The sequence below is a fragment of the Tenrec ecaudatus genome, chromosome 17, assembly GCF_050624435.1.
Source record: "Tenrec ecaudatus isolate mTenEca1 chromosome 17, mTenEca1.hap1, whole genome shotgun sequence".
Lineage (NCBI taxonomy): Eukaryota > Metazoa > Chordata > Mammalia > Afrosoricida > Tenrecidae > Tenrec > Tenrec ecaudatus.
The window spans coordinates 9,268,749-9,289,893 of record NC_134546.1 but is presented as its reverse complement, the minus strand read 5'-3'; the positions used below and the strand labels follow the sequence as shown (position 1 = coordinate 9,289,893).

At 38.4% G+C, this 21,145-nt stretch overlaps 1 protein-coding gene across 3 annotated transcripts in view; it reads right to left on the bottom strand.

The window, feature by feature from the left end:
* Window positions 1-21,145, bottom strand: part of EHBP1 (EH domain binding protein 1) — a 345,289-nt gene that overhangs the window by 135,571 nt on the left and 188,573 nt on the right. The window lies entirely within an intron of this gene.

Here is a 21,145-nt window from a genome sequence, read left to right as displayed (position 1 = left end):
CAGGTAAAGTTTTCTAAATTTTTGGAGCATGTCCGTGATTGGAAAATTTACCGAGACCCTGTTTTAACTCATCTGAAGTCTATTTTCCTAGTTAATATCTTGCAAAGGTACCCTGCAGCTATTTCAACTTGCTCCTTGAAACCTGGCATGCTTTTTAAGGATCGAAGAGATGAAACTGTGCCAAAGAAGTTTAATAAATTGTCCCATAAAGAAATGAACAGCAAAACTGAGCAAAATCCCTTAACAACTATACTTGTCTATATTTAACAAAGCTGTCACAAGCAAACAATGTAGCTCATTTTTCCACTCGACAAAAATCCACCAAATCTCCAGGGCATGTGAGGTTTGGGGAGGAAAAGAAGTCCCTGTTTCTGTGGAGTTTAGATTTGTCAGAAGCGAAGAACCTAGCAAGTGACTACAGGTTTTTTATTTATCAAATTCATTTTAAAAATATGATACTGAACACTGGAGACACAGTGTCGGGCTGGCCCAGTCTGACCCCACCACAAGGAGGCAAAACACTAAGAGTATGCGTCAGAGTAAGGGGGGGAGCAGAACAGGGAGGTCCTGAGGGAGTGCCTTGGATAGATTTTGGGGCCAGGGCACAGCACCCCATCGGACTCTACTGGAGGATACTCCTAGAGGTCAACAAACAGACCTTGAACTATTTACAGGTTTTATTTTTTCTGATTTTTATTTTTTAACTATTTATTTTTTGTCACTGGTGGTTTTTTTTGGGGGGGGCATTGTTGTTTTGTGGCTTTGTTTTGCTATGACTTGATTTTTATGTGCATATTATTATCTCTGCAGGTCTAGATAATATAGGCTGTATGAACAGTCTGGGGGAAAAAAATAATGGGACTAATGGTTCCGGGGGAACACAGGAGAGGTGGGGTGGGGGAAAGGAGGTAGTTTGACCAACCCAGGGAAAAGGGAACAAGTGATTAAAAATCAGTGGAACGAGGGTGTGAGAGGCCTGGTAGGGCTTGATCAAGGGCAAAGAAACCGAGAGGAATTACTGAAACCCAAATGAAGACTGAGCACGATAGTGGATCAAGAGGAAAGTAAAAGGAAATAGAGGAAAGAACTAGGAGGCAAATGACATTTATAGAGGTCTAAATACAGGTATTTACCTATGTAAATATATTTATATAGGATGATGGGGAAATAGAACTACATGCGTATATTTATAGGTTTAGTATTAAGGCAGCAGATGGACATTGGACCTCCACTCAAGTAATTCCTCTATGCAAGAACACTTTGTTCTATTAAATTGGCATTCCATGATGCACACCTTCCCAACACGATCGCTGAAGACAAAGCAGGTGCATAAGCAAATGTGAAGAAAGCTGATGGAGCTTGGCTATCAAAAGATATAGCACATGGGGTTTAAAGGCTTGAAGGTCAACAAACAACCATCTAGCTCAGAAGCAACAAAGCCCACATGGAAGAAGCACACCAGCCTGTATGACCACAAGGTGTCGAAGGGATCAGTTATCAGGCATCAAAGACAAAAAAATCATATCATTGTAAATAAAGGAGGAGTGCAGAGTGGGGATCCAAAGCCTATCGGTAGGCAATTGGACATCCACTTATAGAAGGGTCATGGGGAGGAGACAAGCCAGTCAGGGTGCAGTGTAGCAATGATAAACATACAACTTTCCTCTAGTTACTAAATGCTTCCCACCAACCCACCCCCACTATCATGATCCCAATTCTACCTTACAAATCTGGCTAGATCAGAAGATGTACACTGGTACAGATAGGAACTGGAAGCACAGGGAATCCAGGACAGATGATCCCTTCAGGACCAGTGGAGAGAGTGGAGGGTAGCGGGAGGGTGGGGTAGAAAGGGGGAACCGATTATAAGGATCTACATATAACCTCCCTGGGGGAGGGACAACAGGGAAGTGGGTGAAGGGAGACATCAGATAGTGTAAGATATGACAAAACAATAATAATTTAAAAATTTTCCAGGGTTCATGAGGGAGGGGGAGTGGGGAGGGAGCAGAAAAATGAGGAGCTGATACCAAGGGCTCAAGCAGAAAGCGAATGTTTTGAGCATGATGAGAGCAACAAATGTACAAATGTGCTTGACATACAATGGATGTATATATGGATTGTGATAAAGAGTTGTATGAGCCCCCAATAAAATAATTTTAAAAAATGATACTGGCTTAAGTGACAAAAACAATTTTTCCTCCCTGGAGAGATTTCTGTAGAAACTTTATTGGACAATTTTCCACTGCTACTTTAAAAACAAATTTGACAGAACTAAAAATGTAGGCACATGAATTTAGTTTTATAATAACTTACTGCCATAGAGTGGAGTCTAACACAGTAAACCTATAAGGCAGTCTAGACCTGCTCCACAGGGTTTCTAAGGCGACAAACCTTTGTGGAAGTAGATTGCCTTATCTTTTTCTCATAGAGTGGTAGGTGGGTTTCAAACACCAACCTTGTGGCTAGCAGTCTGCTGAACCCACAGCACCACCAGGGCTCCCAGTTTTGCAGCTGCTATTGAGCCCATTTCAACTCCTGGTAACCTTACAGGACAGAGGAGAGCTGCTTCTTAGGGCTTCCAGGGCTGCAATTCTTTATAGGAACAAACAGTTTCATTTTTCTCCTTGGAAAGGCTAGTGGGGTTGAACCAACGACCTGGTGGTTAGTAGGCCACGGCCTAAGCCCCAGTTACACCTGGGATCCTTAGTTTTAATATCTCATGGCTCAAACTATGTAAGATGAGTTATTTAGTTGCTTGCATAGGTGGGGCGAGCAGAGATGGGAGCTGAGAATGTCTTGGATTTCATAAATAGATCATACACAACAAACAATAAACAAACTAAAGCCCCAACAGTGGTAACACAGAAACCTCTCAATTGAAAAGGCGGCACAAAATATTCAACACTGAAATGGCTTTAAGAAGGGTCAGAGGGCGATCAAATGGTAAGGTGTTATATTTTATCTTAACTACATTTGCCATACTCAACTTGGCAATGTTCTCTGGGTGACAGCCAGGCTACTTACTCCCCTCGCCTGGTGCCAGCAGAAGGGATTCGCCAGAGGCCTAATCCATGTGGGGATCCTGCAAATGGATTTGGGCTTGCACGGTCACCCATAACTCAAGAAACCCCAAACTCACTGCCACTGAGTTGATGTCATCTCAGAGCGACCCTTAGGACAGGGGAGAACTGCCCCTGTAAGTTCATGAGACTGTAACTGTTCATGGGAGTGGAAAGCCCCGTTTCCTGGTGGCTTCGAAATACAGACCTTGAGGACAGCAGCATTCTGCAAACCAGGTGATCAGAATTTCAGCTCTGATACTGTTCCCTCCTTTGGATTAATTATTCACAGTCCTTGTATCACACAAGCTGGTGTGTGCTTCTTTTATGTGGGCTTAGTGGACTCAAGGCTGTAATTTTTTTTTCTGGGGGCAGACTACCTCATCTTTCCCCCCCAGAGTGGCTGGTGGGTTCAAAGGCCAACTTTGCAGTTAGCAGCACAATGCTTAACCCACTGCAATACCTGGACTCCTTCGATTGGGAATCAATTTTAAAAGCTCACATTATATGAAGAAACTATCGATGAATTTTTCTCCTGTGGGAGAGTACACTTTTTGACTCAATGTTTGGGGACCAACTCAATGGCAGTTATCGAAAGCTTCTCCTATATCAATTTGCACTTTCATGTATGTGCATGTTAGAACTATAGGCATTTGTAGAATTAACTATCTTGTAGACTCACATACTGATAGAAACTTATTGCAAGACTGCTCATTGAGTTTGAGCAGTTTAGGTAATTTATATGTATGATGTTCTTTTACGACTTAGCATGTAATTTTAATAAACCAAACATAAATAACCATCTCATTATTCATATTTTCCTTCATAAACTTCCCCACTAAGCCCTCTAAACAACTTTCAGTTATTAATAGTTCAAGCATAAAATTATCCCTTTGTTTTAAATGTTTCTTTATGCATTTTGGTTCTTTTTACAGCTCAAAGATCACTCATTACCACAAATTACAATAGCTCACTTAGGGGAGTAAGACTACCAGAAACCACAGTACACTGATGCCAAATCAATCAGCTCTTCCAGGATGCACATGTAGCATATAATAGACACTACGGACTAGAACCGATTTTAAAATTAAATCATCTGAGAGGAGCATCTACATGACAATCTAATATTTTAAAAAATAAATTAACTCCATTTCTACAGAAGAAAAAGAAAAATAAGATGAAGTAAAGTGATTTATATATGCAATAACTATTTAAAACCTTTTACATATAAGTCAGAAATTAATGGAGTCTCACCATATATACTATTATTTTTTAGTCTTTTTTTCTTGCTACTTTATGTTTGAAATCTAATATAATAACATGATCCTCCATTCCTAGTTTTACACTATTAAAGTCCAAAATGAACAAAAGAGATGGTGGAAAGAAGTAGTTTTCACAAATATCACTGATAAATTCTTATTCCCCCAACTGTATTCATTTAGTCAATCAGCTTTTGAATGTATCTACTTTTAAAAAACTGTATCTGTATAATGGAGGAAAAGTTGGTTTTAAAGAAATAAATTACTTAAAGAATCAGGATTTTTAAATGTGTAAGATAGTTGCGTCACAATTATAAATGATCTAGAAAACACATTTTGGACTGATTTTACTCCTGCCTATGTTTTGGGTATTTTGGAAACTTAATTTTCCCTTTTCCCACTCACCCCCTCATTCCTCTCCCTTACTATAAACACTCTCTTTAGGCAACAAGGGCATCAACAATCCTCCCACGTTCAAAGTCGGCTACATCTGTTGCTCTTTCCCATTGTTGAAAATGCCTGCCTTAATCCTATTTGACTTTATTCATGCAAAGGTCACCCTGACTTCAACACATGGGGGTGATGGGGGAGCACCGTGATGTCTGGGAACACGGGGCTTATGTGCTCCACGATTCATGGCAGCCTCCAACCCTCAACTTCTCTGTTATTTGTATTATTATCGTATTTGCTAACCATCATACTAACAACAATAACCTTAATTTTTGGTAATACATAGCTGTTTGCTTTTCTCCCCTAAAATAAGCATTTGAATGTTCATATTACTAACTATGTGTACCGTCATAAGCATCAACTAACTCAGAGAATCTACTTTGGTCCTCTTAATTACTGCCACTCATTTTGGCAAGTATAAGCCGTATATTATTTATTTTTCTGAACAACGGCATTTCCAATTCTTTTAATTCTCTAAATCTGCCAAATGAAACTAAATTATTGTATTCCACCTGAGGGGTAGGGGCTCTAAGTTCCTAATTCTAGTAAGTAGCAAATTAGTTTGGTTGTGCCTAAAAACTCCTTTTAGCAGATACTGACTATGAACTATAGCTATAAGACATTATGCCAGTGGCCTTATTCTTTAAGCTAAACATGACTCAAATCTGTAATTTATTGCCATGCATATACACCTGACCCAAACTAGGAGACAGTAAGAGGAGGATTAGGTAACAACTAAAACTTAATTGAAGATTTATGAGGTGATGATAATATTTTTAATAGGCTTATAACTTGTCATCAGTAAAATACTTAGGTCCAAGTAAAAAATTTTATCTGCCAACTTAAAATGAACTAAGACCAATCAGTTTTAAGTAGTCAAGGGTAGGGCCACTGAGTTCCAATGTCTCTATAAAAAAAATAAATCTTTTTTTCTAAAACATCATGTTGTTGCCCTCAACATAGAGCAAAACAGTATGTTAGATTTAAAAATTCATTTAGCTACTTCTCATATATACTCAAAAGACTGTATAGCACTTGTCTTTGTTTTATAATGAATATAAAATAATTTAATACAGAAGAAATTTCAAAGAAGATATTTCAATGTGTAGTTTTGTGTTGCCAGCAAATATGACTATAAAAATATACCAATAACAATTTTAAAAATCATTTTCTTGGGGGCTCATACAACTCTCATCACAATCCATACATACATCCATTGTGTGTCAAGCACATGTGTACATTTGTTGCCCTCATCATTCTCAAAAAATTTTCTTTCTACTTAAGCCCTTAATTTCTCAAATTCTGATAGATAAATGCTAGATGAAATCCAAATATAATATACAAAGAAAACACTTCCCCCGTTTTAAGTAAGTTATCCCACTTTTTTACAACCCTGCCTGTATTTTTCTTCATTAAATTATGCTTCTCAATGGTGTAGTTTGACTAAATGTTTAGTCTTCATTAAAGTTTTTCTTATGTAGGTAGGTAGCTGCTTATCACACCATGATTTCTTTGTTCCTCTGGCTTTTGGATTCAGTAGTCAATGCAAAGTTCACTATTTTAAACAGACTTTTAAAGTCCTACCTTTTTTAAAAAACAATTTATTAGGGGCTCATACAACTCTTATCACAGTCCATACATATACATACATCAATTGTATAAAGCACATCCGTACATTCTTTGCCCTAATCATTTTCTTTTTTTTTCTCCTCTTTTCTTTTTTTACATTTTATTAGGGACTCATACAACTCTTATCACAATCCATACATATACATACATCAATTGTATAAAGCACATCCATACATTCCCTGCCTCAATCATTCTCAAAGCATTTGCTCTCCACTTAAGCCCTTTGCATCAGGTCCTCTTTTTTTCCCCCTCCCTCCCCGCTCCCCCCTCCCTCATGTACCCTTGGTAATTTATACATCATTATTTTGTCATATCTTGCCCTATCCGGAGTCTCCCTTGCCCCCCTTCTCTGCTGTCCCTCTCCCAGGGAGGAGGTCACATGTGGATCCTTGTAATCAGTTCCCCCTTTCCAACCCACTCGCCCTCCACTCTCCCAGCATCGTCCCTCACACCCCTGGTCCTGAAGGTATCATCCACCCTGGATTCCCTGTGCCTCCAGCGCTCATATGTACCAGTGTAAGTCCTACTTTTACATATACTTTTTGCCTGGCAGTTAACCAGTAAATTTGTTTTAAAACTGTTTGTTTGTCTGGGATGTGATCACGTCTGATATAATAACTAGTCTAGCCTTTGTTAGTTTCTATACTTGTGAAATTGGTAAAACATCGCCCACCATATTTTTGCCATGATTGTATTTGCAGAGAATAAGATAAATCACACATCTCTAAGTGCTTTGGAGGCTATCAAGCACCTTAAAAATGTAAGGAATCATTACCATGTAGAGCAATGGTTCTCAACCTTCCTCATGCCACCACCCTTTCATACAGTACCTCATGTGGTGGTGATCTCCCCCTACCAACCATAGAATTATTTTCATTGCTACTTCATCACTGTAATTTTGCTACTGTTCTGAATTGGGTGACACCCCCGCCCCCAAGGGGTCGCGACTCACAGGTTGAGAACCAATTGCTGGTGTAGAGAGAACTTTTACTGGATGGTAATTATTTGTACTGCTTTGAAGAAATGCAAAGTTTGTATGGAAACAGATTTTTTAAAACCAAGGTAAAATGTTCTATGTGAAAGATTCTCAATCTTTCATTCCATGATTTTCTTAGAAGTTTCCATGATCCTAGCAGGCAGAGTCCATGACCATCTTTGTGACTCTTTCAGATGTGTAACAGAAGTACCAGGTGTTGCTGCTCTATGCCTGATGTTACCAGCTCTCAGCTGCCCATACCTAGATTCTCCAAGTTCACGCCCCAAACACTCTAGTTCCGATATGTGCTTTCAAATCCTGCCTGAGTGAGAGACCACACACAAAGTGAATCTTGTAAGTTTCCTTACTCTTCTTAATAAAGATACAAGAGATAGTAGAAAATGTTTCTGTGGTTCATTTTTCTATTAACACACATACACACACACATATATCTTGAAATATTTAGAGCTGGTTTTTATTTTCTCCATCCAGACCACAACTCTCTCTCTCTTGCCTGTCCTTGTCCCAGTCTCCTGATAGCCTTGCTCTCAGTGTTGTCCTGATGCAGGAAAAGCTCAGGACTAAATTATCTTCTCTGTGAAGGTTTCCATTGGTGAGTCTTTCTTAGGAAGTCTCAACAGGCCAACACTTCCTGGTCACCCTAAGCTTAAGCATCTTTGAAGGTTTAAGAGAGATTTTTAAAGAGGTTATATATTTTTGTTTCTTCTATTAGTTTCAATTACCATAAATCACAAAACTCCAATTATTATTTTACTAATCCCTTGAAAAGGCAAGATAAATCTATTAATTTTGATGTCTGTATGCAGGCACATTTTTTTCAGAAGGGGAGAAGAAAAAAAAATGAAGAAGCTAAAATCCAGCCCATCTGAAACCATGCTCTTGTTGTGAACACAAACTTACTCTTCTTGTTGAACTCTTCCTGTCTTTATGAAAGCAGAAAAACATTACATTTATATGTATATAAAGTGACACACACACATATCACTTTCACATTTCTGGGCACAGAAAGTTGCTGATTTTTTTTTAAATAAATGAAAAGGACGAACTGATACCTGAGGGATGAACAGTGAGTTCTTGTGAAGGACAAGGCTACCCAAGGATAGCAAGATGTTTCTGTTTTGTGCATATTTCTCTGTATGTGTATCTTTCACAGAAAAACAACTATAACAAAACTGACAGACACCTAAAACCCAGACACATGTCTAGTCCTGCTACAGTAGTTGCCAGGCTTGGTTACACATTAAAATTGTCTGCATTAAGAAGAAACACAAGACAGATGATGTTCATTTTACTCGTAGGAGGTTATGATTGACTTGTCTAGTGTGGGTCCGGGCAATGCTAAAATTTTAAAAACCTTCCAGCTACAGTTGAGGACCCTTACCTTCCCCCAATGACTATTTTCTTAGTATATATCAAGAATGTGCACACTAACATCATTCTACATAGCAAATATTTGGGGAGAGGGGAAACCCATATCACTATCTCCAGGAGAACAGATAATTTGTAGTCAATGCCAAATAGTGGAATAATATACGTCAGTATAAAGGAATCTCTACACATTTGTGTAAAATTAAAAGGAAAAGCCCCTTTATTTCTGTAATGATCAAAAAGGTAAAATTAAACAGCATCATGCTCAGTGTATAGGACACATTTCGTTGGTGCTCGGGGAAAACACTGCTTAGGGGAACATGCCAATAAGGGCACAGCTAGCAGCTATCTGTTTGAAGTCATAGGCAGAAAAATAGGGCAGAGAATTGTGGGGAGATCTTACATTATTGGCAATTGTTATGGTCTGAATTAATACCCCCATCCCACCAATCCCAAAATACATGATATTAATCCTAGCCTCTCTACTGTGGTTATAATCCCATTTGGGAGTGGGTTGTCTTTGTTAAGGAGCCAGGATGAATACAGCATGTATCTTGAGTCCATCTCGCTTGAGATGTAAAAGATCAAAGCAAGCTGGCAAAGAGAGGCTGAAGAAGAGAGATGCTAAACACATGAAAATCACCCAAGAACAAAAGCTCAGAAAAGATAAGGACCATCCTCTAGCGCTGACAGAGAAAAAGGAAAAACAAACACCAAACCAAAACAAAAAAACACCTATCCCCACAGCTGGTGCTGGATTCTTATTTTGAGTCCCCTCAACTGCAAGAAAATTAATTTGTTAAAGCCCTTCATATGTGCGATTTCTTTTCTAGCAGCCCTATATAACCCAAACAATAATGTTTTAATTCTTCTTTGCATATAAGCAAAAGCAAGGGGATAAATTAGGAGGTTACTGAAATAGCCCAGGAGAATGCTGATGGTAGCTTAGGCTACAGTGAAATGGGAGAAAAAGTGAAAATTGGTAAGATTTAGAGCACAACATCTAGAATTTATTACTGGGATATGTTCTGTGAAATAGGGCATTATGTGATTTAGGCATTATGCAAACGATGGGAGAGCTAATTTCCTTGAAACAAAAAAAAGGCACATGAATGTAGGTACAGTTCAATGTCGCCCAGTGAGACATTTGAGAGGCACACCTGTGGTCAAATACGACTACTTCAATTAAGATTAAGTAAAATAACATTAGCAATTTAGTTCTTTAGTATTATTGCCCACACTTTCAATACTTAACAGCCACATGCAACTAGTTGATATATATTTGCACAGATTTGGGACATTTTCATCAGCATAGAGTGTTGGCATTTGAAGTATTTGCTGATGAAGATCAAGGATTGCAGTGTTCAGTATGGATTACAATTCAATGTAAAGAAAGCCAAAATCCTCATAGGTGCCATCATAAATTGAGATTGTCAAGGACTTCATCTTGCTTAGATTAACAATCCATGCGCATGAGAGCTGCAGTCCAGAGATCAAACGATGCATTGGGTTTGGGGCATCTGCAGCACAAGACCTCATAAAGTCATGAAAAGCAAGACTGTCATTTTAAGGAGCATCTACGGAGTGTCTGACCTAAGCCAAGGCAGTTTCAATGGTCTCATATGCATGTGAAATTGGGACACTGAATAAGGAAAACCAAAGAAGCAGCAATACATTTAAATATGGTGATAGCTAGGATATTGAAAGGACCATGGACTGCCAAAAGAACAAGCAAATATATCTTGGAAAAAGTACAGCCAGCATGTTCCTTAGGGGCAAGGAAGGCAAGTTACTTTGGACATGTGTCAGGAGGAACCATGCTTGGTAAAATGGAGGAGCAGCAAAAAAGACGAAGGCTCTTGAAAAGATGGATTGACACAGCTACAACAATGGTCTTAAATATAGTAATTGTTGAGGATGGTGCAGAGCCAGCTGTTTCTTCATTCGGTTGTATATAGGGTGGGGGTGGGGGGTCCCTGTGAGTCAGAACCTACTGGCCGGCACCTAAGAACAACAACAGTAATTCTTCATGGTGTGATCTAACACCGTGTAATGGCCTCCATCATGAGATCTGCCATGAGCAGCCCCTCAGTTGTAAGAAGATTAGAGTGGGGTGCAAAGTTATTACCGAGATTCCAGCCCTAATACAATCAACTGAAAGGACATTTTCTTGGGGGTAAGCCTGCTTCCAGTATAAGTGGATGCTATAGAGAAGCTTGTTTGGTTTTTGTTGGGTCTGGATCTGGTATGTGGCTCATCAACCTGTGTTTCTTTAAACCAACAGCCTGTTGGTAGCAACAAGCATTACTGGCCTGCTGCAGTATGCCGCACGACTGCCTCCGACCCAGTGCCAAATAAGGTTGATCTTTGAGAAGTTCTCAGACTCTCATTTAACAGCATATCAATCTTCCCCACCCCTTTGTTAAATAAGGTAAGAATGTAGAAACAGTATTTCTTATAATGAAAGTGCCCGTTTTACTATGATGTCCGTATGATGGAGAGCTTACTCTGTCACGCAGCAAAAACGGCATTTGGAACAAAAAATGCACACTCCATTTTAAAAAGGCATTTGGCAAACAATCTGCTGCTGCTTTTTGAAGTGTTCAAAAGTTAAGAATTAGGTAAGACTACTTTTGATGCTTCCTTCAAAGTAAAAGCTTAACATGAGATTCAGATAAAAATGACACTTTTATTGAAAATTTTCTTTTAGAAATTTCCATGAGTGTCTTTTTATTACTAATGTTTATCAAACTTATAATCATTGCTCATGGAAATTACAAAGTAACATATATAATAGCTAATGTTTTTAAAATTAATAAATATACAAGCAATACCTTTGATTATATGCATTCTAAAGCTTTACCTTTCAATTAATAAAAATTGGTAATAGTTTAGACAAGGGACATAAAATTGTATCAAGTATATATTTTGAAATTATTTCTTCTTTATAAAACAAAAATAAAGTGGGCCACCTGAATTGGAAACACCTTTCGGGGCGGTGGGGGGGGGGTGGGAAGTAAGCTGTAAATAAGTTATTAAAACATTTTGCTTAGTTAATTCAAAATTTACAAAAGTATTATAGTATGAAGTGAGGGTAGAACTTGCTTTATAAGGTAAAGTTTTCCTATTTATATTAAAAAAACACTGAAAAGTTTTAAAGAAATACATATACCTGAAGGGAACAGTATGTAGTGAAACCAACTATTTCACATTAGGTGAAAGTTGTTTAAGTAACCATTAGTTTTATATTTAACTTACTAAAGTCAGACAAATGTTTTGTTACCAATATATTTACCACATTAAAAAAACAAAACAAATATACAGTATAGCTTAAAAATTAGGTCAAAGAGAATCTCTGCTTTAATAATTCAAGTTATTGCACGTACATTCTTTGAAGAATAGATTATTTTCCTTTTAAAATTAAAAATAAGCCCTGTTACTTATATTCATCACTCACTTAGGTGAGCCTTTTCTGTTTTACTTGCGAGGCTTTGCTAGAAGGGAATTGTGATGGTCCATGCAAAAGGAAAGCCCAGTTTTGCTAAGCCTACATTTTTCTAATGGCAAATAAGAGAAAATAAACACGTACGAGTTTTAATTGCAGTGGCATCAGACGGTGGTGGAGAAATTGCCTTCACATTTTTATCTAAATTATTGCATCATTCTTATCTCTAAAAATTAGGAAATCATGATGCATTGCAGATAAACAGTTATTTTTTTGGACTTTGCTATGTACTTTTGTTATGAGTGCTTCTAAACTGGAATATAACGCCAGAATATGAATATATTTTACTCTAAAGTAATGGTACTATGGATGTGCTTTATACAACTGATGTATGTATATGTATGGATTGTGATAAGAGTTGTATGAGTCCCTAATAAAATGTAAAAAAAGAAAAAAAAAGTAATGGTACAAACATTTAAAACTACTAAGTAACTTTTGATAACTTTACATTCCCAAAGACTGATTTATTTACTCACATTTTACTTTCACTTATTGGCTTTGCTTCTCAATATGATCCTTATTAGAGAGGTCTATTTAGCTTTAAAAGTTTTCTTCTGCACCACTGTGCTGAATGCTGACTATCAGAAGTCTTTTTGTTTTATTTTTTCACAAAAGAACACAAAGGTTCCTTGATTGCAAACTTAAGAATAAAGTGCTCTAGCTACAAGCAGGTCTGCAAAGAAAATGTTCACACACCCTTAATTATTATGGCACTAATGGAGCCAATATATAGTGTATATACATTAATCCTTAGATTACAACTCTTAATCCACGTTTTTAAAAGTTTACATGTCTTACAGTAGTTTGGCCTACAGAACATAAGCTGGTTAAAGAATACCTATCACCAATGAAAATGTCCTAACCTCTTGCTTAAATGCTATAGATACAGACAATAAAAGGAATATTAAGCTATTTTACGATATCCAGTCGCTCCACTAACTCAATTGTACTGTGATTATTTTTGAGACTCTTCTCCAAGCTCAAACATGTCAGGCTTACTCTTCAAGCCTTTCAAGTTGGGACTTATATTAGCAGCCAGTGCCAAGCAAGAAGTTGAAGTGAAACAGAAAGCTTTCATGGAAATGATCGTGAGAGTCTAAAGTGATTGTCACTTTCTTCCTCATCACCGTACCAAGCTGTAAAACCAAAAGTTTTCATTGGATTTGCAATTTATTTTCTGTTCTAATTTCTTCTTCAACCCACTGGCTAATTTAATATATATTTATTAATTTCCAAATGTCCAGGTTCATTATAGTTATCTAATTTTTAAACCAATTTCTAAATTAAATGCAGTATGAACAGAGAACATAATTTCAACACTGAATTTCATTGAAAATTTACTTTGAAATCCAGAAAGTGATCACTTTTCAGAAAGAAGTTAATTTTGTAATTGTTTGGTATAGTATTTTATGATGTCAAAAATTTTAATTGGCCCTTAAAATCACACTGATCTTTCATCCAGCCTATTCTACCAATTATAAACAGTTTGTATTATCATGATAAATTTGAATTTTCATGCATTTGATGTGTTTCAACTCTTTTCACAAATAATTACTTTTTAAAAAAAATTTAAAAACATGCTCCACCGTCTCTAATATTTTGTGTTATACACATATCTGACCTTAGGTAACCTTGCTGTGAAATTAAAAAGTACTAGCAGAATATGTCCAGGTATGGATCTCCCTGGAACAATGTGAGCCCCTTTAATGTAAAATCTTTCTCTAACTTATATAAATTTTCTTCTGAGTTTTTGATAAATGCCTTCTCTGATTGGTTCTTATCCCTATTATAGATACAGAAGCTCTCTGTATTCAACTTTTATATTTTCCTTCCCACAATTTTAATTCCCTCATCTCTTCACTTTGAGTTCTAAAGAAAACTTTCAAGTTTATCATCTAATTTAATATTCTGAAATAAACTATTGACAATAAACTTTAAAATTTAAAGTTATGTTTTTCATATTTAAAAGCTCTTTCCTTCTCTCAAAACTTTTAGCAATTTTTTTCATTTTGAAAAATTTCAAAGCCAAAGCTGCAAATACAGCACAATAAGTGACCGCTCACAATTTGCTTCAGATCATTAGATTTAGTAACTACTCGCCCTTTTGCCACTTATTGCGGGAATGTTGGCTTGCACTAAGAGTATCCGTATTACAAGACGTGAAACTCTTTTTCTTTTGCCTATCTCTTTTTGACCGATGTTACCCAGAAACAGTTAGGGAGGCGCTCACTTTGGGGTTTCCACATGATACTGAGCATGACCATCTCCTTAAGAATAAAGCTTCTGTCAAGGGCTCCAGTAGAAAGAAAATGTTTTGAGAATGATGATGGCAACAAATTTACAAATGTGCTTGGCACAATGGATGGGTGTGTACATTGTGAGAAAAGCTATGTGAGCCCCAAATAAAATGACTTAAACCAAGGAAAAGAATAAAGCTACTGTTGTCATATTGAAGGATGCGCTAACTTCCAGGTTCACACATGTGCTCAGTCCGCATTTGTACCATGAGTAAGCACTTCCTTGCACTTTACACCTTGGGTGCCTGCTAGATTTGTCCCGCTCATTAACTATGGCTGGGACTGGGCAAAGCAGGTGCACGGTTTCAAAAAGCATTTACTTTTAAGACTATGTAAATGAAAAATCCACTTTCACTAACCTGGGAGTGTGTGCTTCTTTAAAGTTTGAGCCCTAAGAGTATCTCTTGCCTCACCTCACCTAGGTCTGGTAGTGCATATATCTAAATATTTTTAAAGAAATGTCATCACACGAAACCCCAAAATCAAACACACAAACCCCCACTGCCTTTGCGTCAATTCTGTTCATTTGTCAGGCGGAGTAGAACGGCCCCACAGGTTCTCCTGGAGGTAATCTTTACGGAAGCAAACCGCCATGCTTTTCTCCTGCAGAGCACACGGTGCTTGAGAACTGCTGACCCCTCGGCAGTCTTTCTTACTGGCAACCAGGCACTTGGGCTCCTTATGCCACCATCCCCAAAGTAAATTACCTCAATCCCTAATCAGTAATTTTTTTGACTCTGAAAACTACCATATCTTTCCTACAGCACTATATGAACAGTAAACTGATCTTAAAGGAAATGATTGGACTTCAAAAAGTTTGTGGGAAAATTCCATTATTTTTCATTCAAATTTTCTACAAACTGTTGAAGCTCCCTCATATTATTCAACTTTTGATAGCTTGGAATTTTCTATATATTTGCCTGTGCTTATTTTCATACACTGTTTATAAACTTCACATAATTAAAATTATTTTGATAATGTTCCTTCAAATTTTGCAATGCTTGGTTTTTAAATGTAAATTTAAAATGACAAAAAAATTTTATTGACTATTTTAAGAAAATATTCTTTAGGTTTTCTCATAGAAGTGATACCATGATTTACATTCATTTGCATCCCCACAATAAAACACACATTTTAAATAAGTGCAGAACTGTCTCTGTGGATTTCAAAGACTCAAACTCTTTATGGGAGTAGAAAACCTGGTCTTTCTCCCAAGGAGTGGCTGCTGATTTTGAACTGTTAACCTTGTGGTAGCAGCCCAATGCTTGACCACAATGCCACCAAGGCTCCTAGGATGTATGGGAGAGTCAGCGAATTATTCCCTAATATCTATTTTACCTTTCTTCCATAGTCATGTTGCTAGCTGCCACTAAATCGGCCAAGTGGTGGTCACCACAGGCATAAGGAAATGAAATGCTTCCAAGTCTGATGGTGTCCCAATGATATGTTGTGGACCATATCTATTATCCATAGAGTTCGCATTGCTTGATTTTAGAATAGATTAATAGCCTTTTCTTCCAGTACGCCTTACTTTGAAAGCTCCGCAGAAAAGCTGATCAGCATCAGAGCAACATGGAAGACTCCAATGACAGACAGATGGAAACTGTACATGAAGTACACTGGCTAGGAATCAAACGTGAGTCTTCTACAAGGATGCCATCACTGAACCAGCTGCTGGGTAACAGTCACCCAGAATAAAGAACAAAGAAGTCCCAGAATACCAGTGAGACTACAGTATCGGCACCAGACCTATGATGCCTTAAAGACAGGCATGCACAAATGTGCTTGACAGAATGGATGTATGTATGGATTGTGATAAGAGTTATACAAGCCCCCAATAAAATGATTTTAAAAACGACAACAACAAAAAAGACTGACATGCTGCTTTTAGTTAGTCACCATGTGAGGCTTTCTGTTGCCCTCAGATGGCCCTAATTGCAAGTGAAATTTCATTAACCAGAGACGCATATGGGTAACAGCTAGGCTTCCAAATCTGGCTGATCATTGGAATTACCTGGGGTTCTGGTGAAAATACAAATCTCTTGGCTCAATTTGCAGTCTGATGAATCAGAATCTCTAGGGAGAAGGATCTGTAGGGTCACCATATCCTTGCAGGATCTTGAAAAGTAATTAAGAGTAAAAAGGAGTTGTGGGTTGCTTAAAATGGCCTTTCTAGACCAAGCCTGGAGCTCGGGTGGCATCGTGGGTTACTAACAGCAAGTCAAAAGCTCTGAAGAAGATGAGCTTTTTCTACTTCCATAAAAATTCACAGCCTCAGAACCCAAAGGGGCCATTCTACCCTTCCCTGTAAGGTCACAATTCGTAGGAATTGACTCAACGGTAGCGAGTTTAGTTTTTTGCAACTCCTACCAAAGGGCTGGGTACACACAGAGCTATGCATATGTGAATTGCTTATAGCCCATCAAGATTCGTTAACTTGATAATATAAACAAGGTACATGGCACCCTCTTGAGGATGGGATCATGCAAATGTAAGGTGACCAGATGTCCCGCTTTTGGCGGGGCAGTCCCAATTTTTAACAATTTTGCCTGCTCCCCGCGGCATTTTAAAAAAGTCTCGATTTTTTGGAAATAATGCATGACAAGCTAGGGTATACTGTTTTTGGCTGCCATGTGGCTATTTCACCACGATATGAGTTTTATCAATGGTGCCTCGCTGGTGTCCCACTTTACCAATGTTAAAATCTGGGCACATTATCAAATAAGGAATATGGAATTCTATGGAGGTTGTTAATTTGTGTCATCTATGAGGCTTAAAATGAGCCACCTCAAAAACAGAAGATCTCACTATTATCAAGAAAGAAGAGGCAGGAGTGAAGAACATTCTCTGGACCTGGGATCCCTTCCCCAACCCTCCTGAAATGAGAATGGTGACAGTGAACGGTGGTGAGAAGGAGCGGCGGAGAAATGGTAGGAGCAGAGGCAGCAGGACCCATGGAGTGAGAAAGCTGAGTGCATTTGGGCAAGAGACTTTTTGGCATAGTAGGGTGCCTCCAGGCACCTGATGAGCTAGGTTTGCCAATCCATGGAGCAAGACCTGTGGATTTGGGGCCAAGGCTTATGGTGGAGTTTGGTGCCCCATGGGCATTTATTTGGCACAGCTAAAAGCTTTGTAATACTTGCCCAAGCAGGGCAGGGGCCAGGTCTGTGTGTAGTGGTGAGAAGTACACATCCTGTCCTATGAACTATATCCTGAGTTGTTTCTGATTCTGAGTTGTAACTTGCTACTTTTCTAAGACACCCTATCATCAGGAATACTGTCTGTGAGTTCTGTGTGGCCACTGCAATGGATTATTGAACTCCACAGAGAAGTCGAATGGTGCTGGAAGGATGGCTGATGTCAGAAGTGGTAAACAGATCGGAGGGTAGAGGCATGCCTGATCTCCTCCTCATTGGAATCAGCCTTCGGCAGCTGATGCTCATGATTTTGATTCTCCTTGGCTCTTGTGAAATTGTAAGAGATTAGAATTAGATGTTACTGTCAGACAATTTTTACATGCTGGTAGAGTCCACATACATATTAAGAAAAAGTAGTTGATTCATCTAATTTCTTTGTATTCTTTTGCTAAGGTTAGCTATACCGACTGAAGAGTGGCCTTGTATAAAGGCGAGAGGACATTCCAAATCATAAACTGCTTTTGTAGGGAGAAAACAGATTTGAATGAATTATCATTAAAAAGAATAAAGCAGATTGTAAACATTCTAGAGAGAAGCAGATACATGAAGCTTGATTCCAATTTGTTCCTGAGGTCCAGCTGGAACTTCTGTCTACAATTCTGCAACATGTCTTTGTAACCTAATAATAAGCAACCTTTTGATGAAGCAAAAAATTTCAACCAAATTGATTGTTTTTATTATTTATAACTAAAGGAGTACTAACCAAAAGAACAGGTGACATGCCAACATTTTGGGGAAATACTGTGCTGGGAAAGAGGGTATTCAAGTAAATTTTAATGGTACTTTAAGCATACATTTTTAAGTATGAAAACACTTTGATAGCATTTTTCTGCTCTCCTGCTGTATTTGTTATTAGAGAACATCAAGTTGGCTCTGACTCATAGTGACCCTAAGTGTAACGCAACAAAGCACGCCTGGTCTTGTCCATCTGCACCATGATTTCTGTTTCCAATCACTGTTGCAGCCAATGTGTTAATCATGTTGTTGTTAGGTGCATTTCAGCTGGTTCTGGCTCAAAGCAAACCCATGTACACAAGAATGAAACACCACCCACATCTGTGCCATCCTCACAATTGTTCTCCTGCTGCGGTCGAGTGCTGTAGCCACTGTGTCACTCCATCGCATCAACGGGTTTCCTCTTTATCACTGCCCCTTCACTTTACCAGGCATGATATCCTTTTCTAGGGACTGGTCTATCCTGGTAACAAGTCCAAAGTATGTGAAACAAAGCCATGACATCCTTGCCTCTAAGGAACATTCTGGGTGTACTTCTTCTAAAACAGATCTGTCTTAAAAGATCTAAGATCAAATGGATTGATAGTTCTGCAGTCTTCTTTATGCAATGTCCAACCCTCACATATGAGGTTGACTGACATGAGGCGACTGATAATTCGATGGTCAGGCACACCTTAGTCCTTAGAGTAACAGCCTTGCTTTTCATCACTTTCAAGAGGTCTGTGCAGCAAATTTACCTAAAACAATGCTTTGTTTGATCTGTTGACTGCTGCTTCCATGAGCACTGATTGTGGATCCAAGCAAGGTGAAATCTTTGACAACTTCAACCTTTCTCCATTTATCATGATGTTACCTATTGGTCCATTTGTGAGGATTTTGGTTTTCTTTACATTGAGTTTTAATCCATACTGAAGGCTACAATCCTAGCTCTTTATCAGCAAGTGCTTCAAGTCCTTCTCACTTTCAAAAAGCAAGGTTGTGTCATCCATACTAAACATAATATGGCTCTTTCATAGTTACTTCAAATTGTCAAAAATGATCAATTAGAAGTAATCATGAAAACACTATATTATGTAAAAAAGGATCAATTATGTGGTGAAGAGAGCGGATGGTGCCTGGCTATCAAAAGATACAGTGTTTGGGGTTTTAAGGACTTGAAGTTAAACAAGCAGCTATCTAGCATGGAGGCAAATAAACCCACATGGAAGAAGCACACCAGCCTGTGTGATCATGGGTATCCACAGGATCAGGTATAAGGTATCAAAAGATCCCAAACAAACAATTATATTGATGTGAACGAGGCGGTTTGGCATAGAGACTCAAAGCCCATCTGTAGACAACTGGGTGTCACCCACCAGAAGGGTTATAAGGAAGGGATGATTCAATCATGGTGCAGTATAGCACCGACGAAACACATCATTCCTCTAATTCCTGAATGCTTCCTCCCCGCCCCGGCTCCCACTATGACCCAGTTCTACCTTAAAAATCTGGCTAGACTAGAGAACACACATTGGGACAGAGAAGAGCTCTCAACACAAGGAATTCAGGACAGATACACCCCTAAGGAACAGTAGTAGGAGTTGCAATATCATGAGGGTGGGGAAGTGGGAGGGGAGGGGAAGGGGGGAACCCATCACAAGATTGGATATACAGGACCCCCCCAAAAGGAGATGAATAACAGAAATGTGGGTGAATAGAGACAACAGACTGTATAAGATACAAAATAATAATAATATATAATTCACAAGGATGGGGTAGTTGGAGGAAGAAGGGGGAAAAAGAGGAGTTTATACCAAGGACTCAAATAGAAAATGTTTAGGAAATTATGATGGCAACATATGTACAAATATGCTGGATACAGTTGGTGTATGAAATGGAATATTATAAGAGCTGTAAGAGCCCTCAATAAAATGATGTAAAAAAAGATTATTTTACTGCTTTAACATTGCAAAAAAAGTGTTCTACAACTTGAGACACACATATATATTCATGTGATGATTAAGCCCACACTGCTATGATTTCCAATGATTGTTTCATCTTTCTCTGGGCTATTTATCATTTTTATGGCTGTCAGTATGCTACTGACTCTAATCTACTGTCTTATCTGATACATAATTGTGTAGTAAAATAGTTTCCTTTTTGGGGGGCATGGCAGTAGCCCTTCCCCTCACCAAATGAAATTTTACCAGAACTCCAATATACAAAATGAACCTATGAGGATGTGCATCGTGGAAGTGGAAGAGGAAGCGGAGCTCTGGAGTTCTGCTGCTGAGCCCCCCCCCCCCCAATCCCCCAGACTTAGTACTGAACACACAGAACCTGAAGGAACCCAGGGCACAACTAAACAGTCTAAGGTTGCTGGTCCACTCTAAGAATGCCTAACTCGAATCTTATGTATATATTTAAAGGAAATGCCATGCTCTCTTGTAAAGAAAGGATCCCTGGTGGGGCACAGATAGATAAAAAGATTGACAATCTGCTTCCATAAATATTACAGGTTTGGAAACTGTGAAGGGCTGTTCTCCTTTGCCCTATGGGGTCACTATGTGCCAAAACTGACCCAACAGAAAAAATGTCTTATTTAGTAGATATGACAAACAGAAGGTAACAGACAACAAACAGGTCCATGATCTTATTACCCAGTAG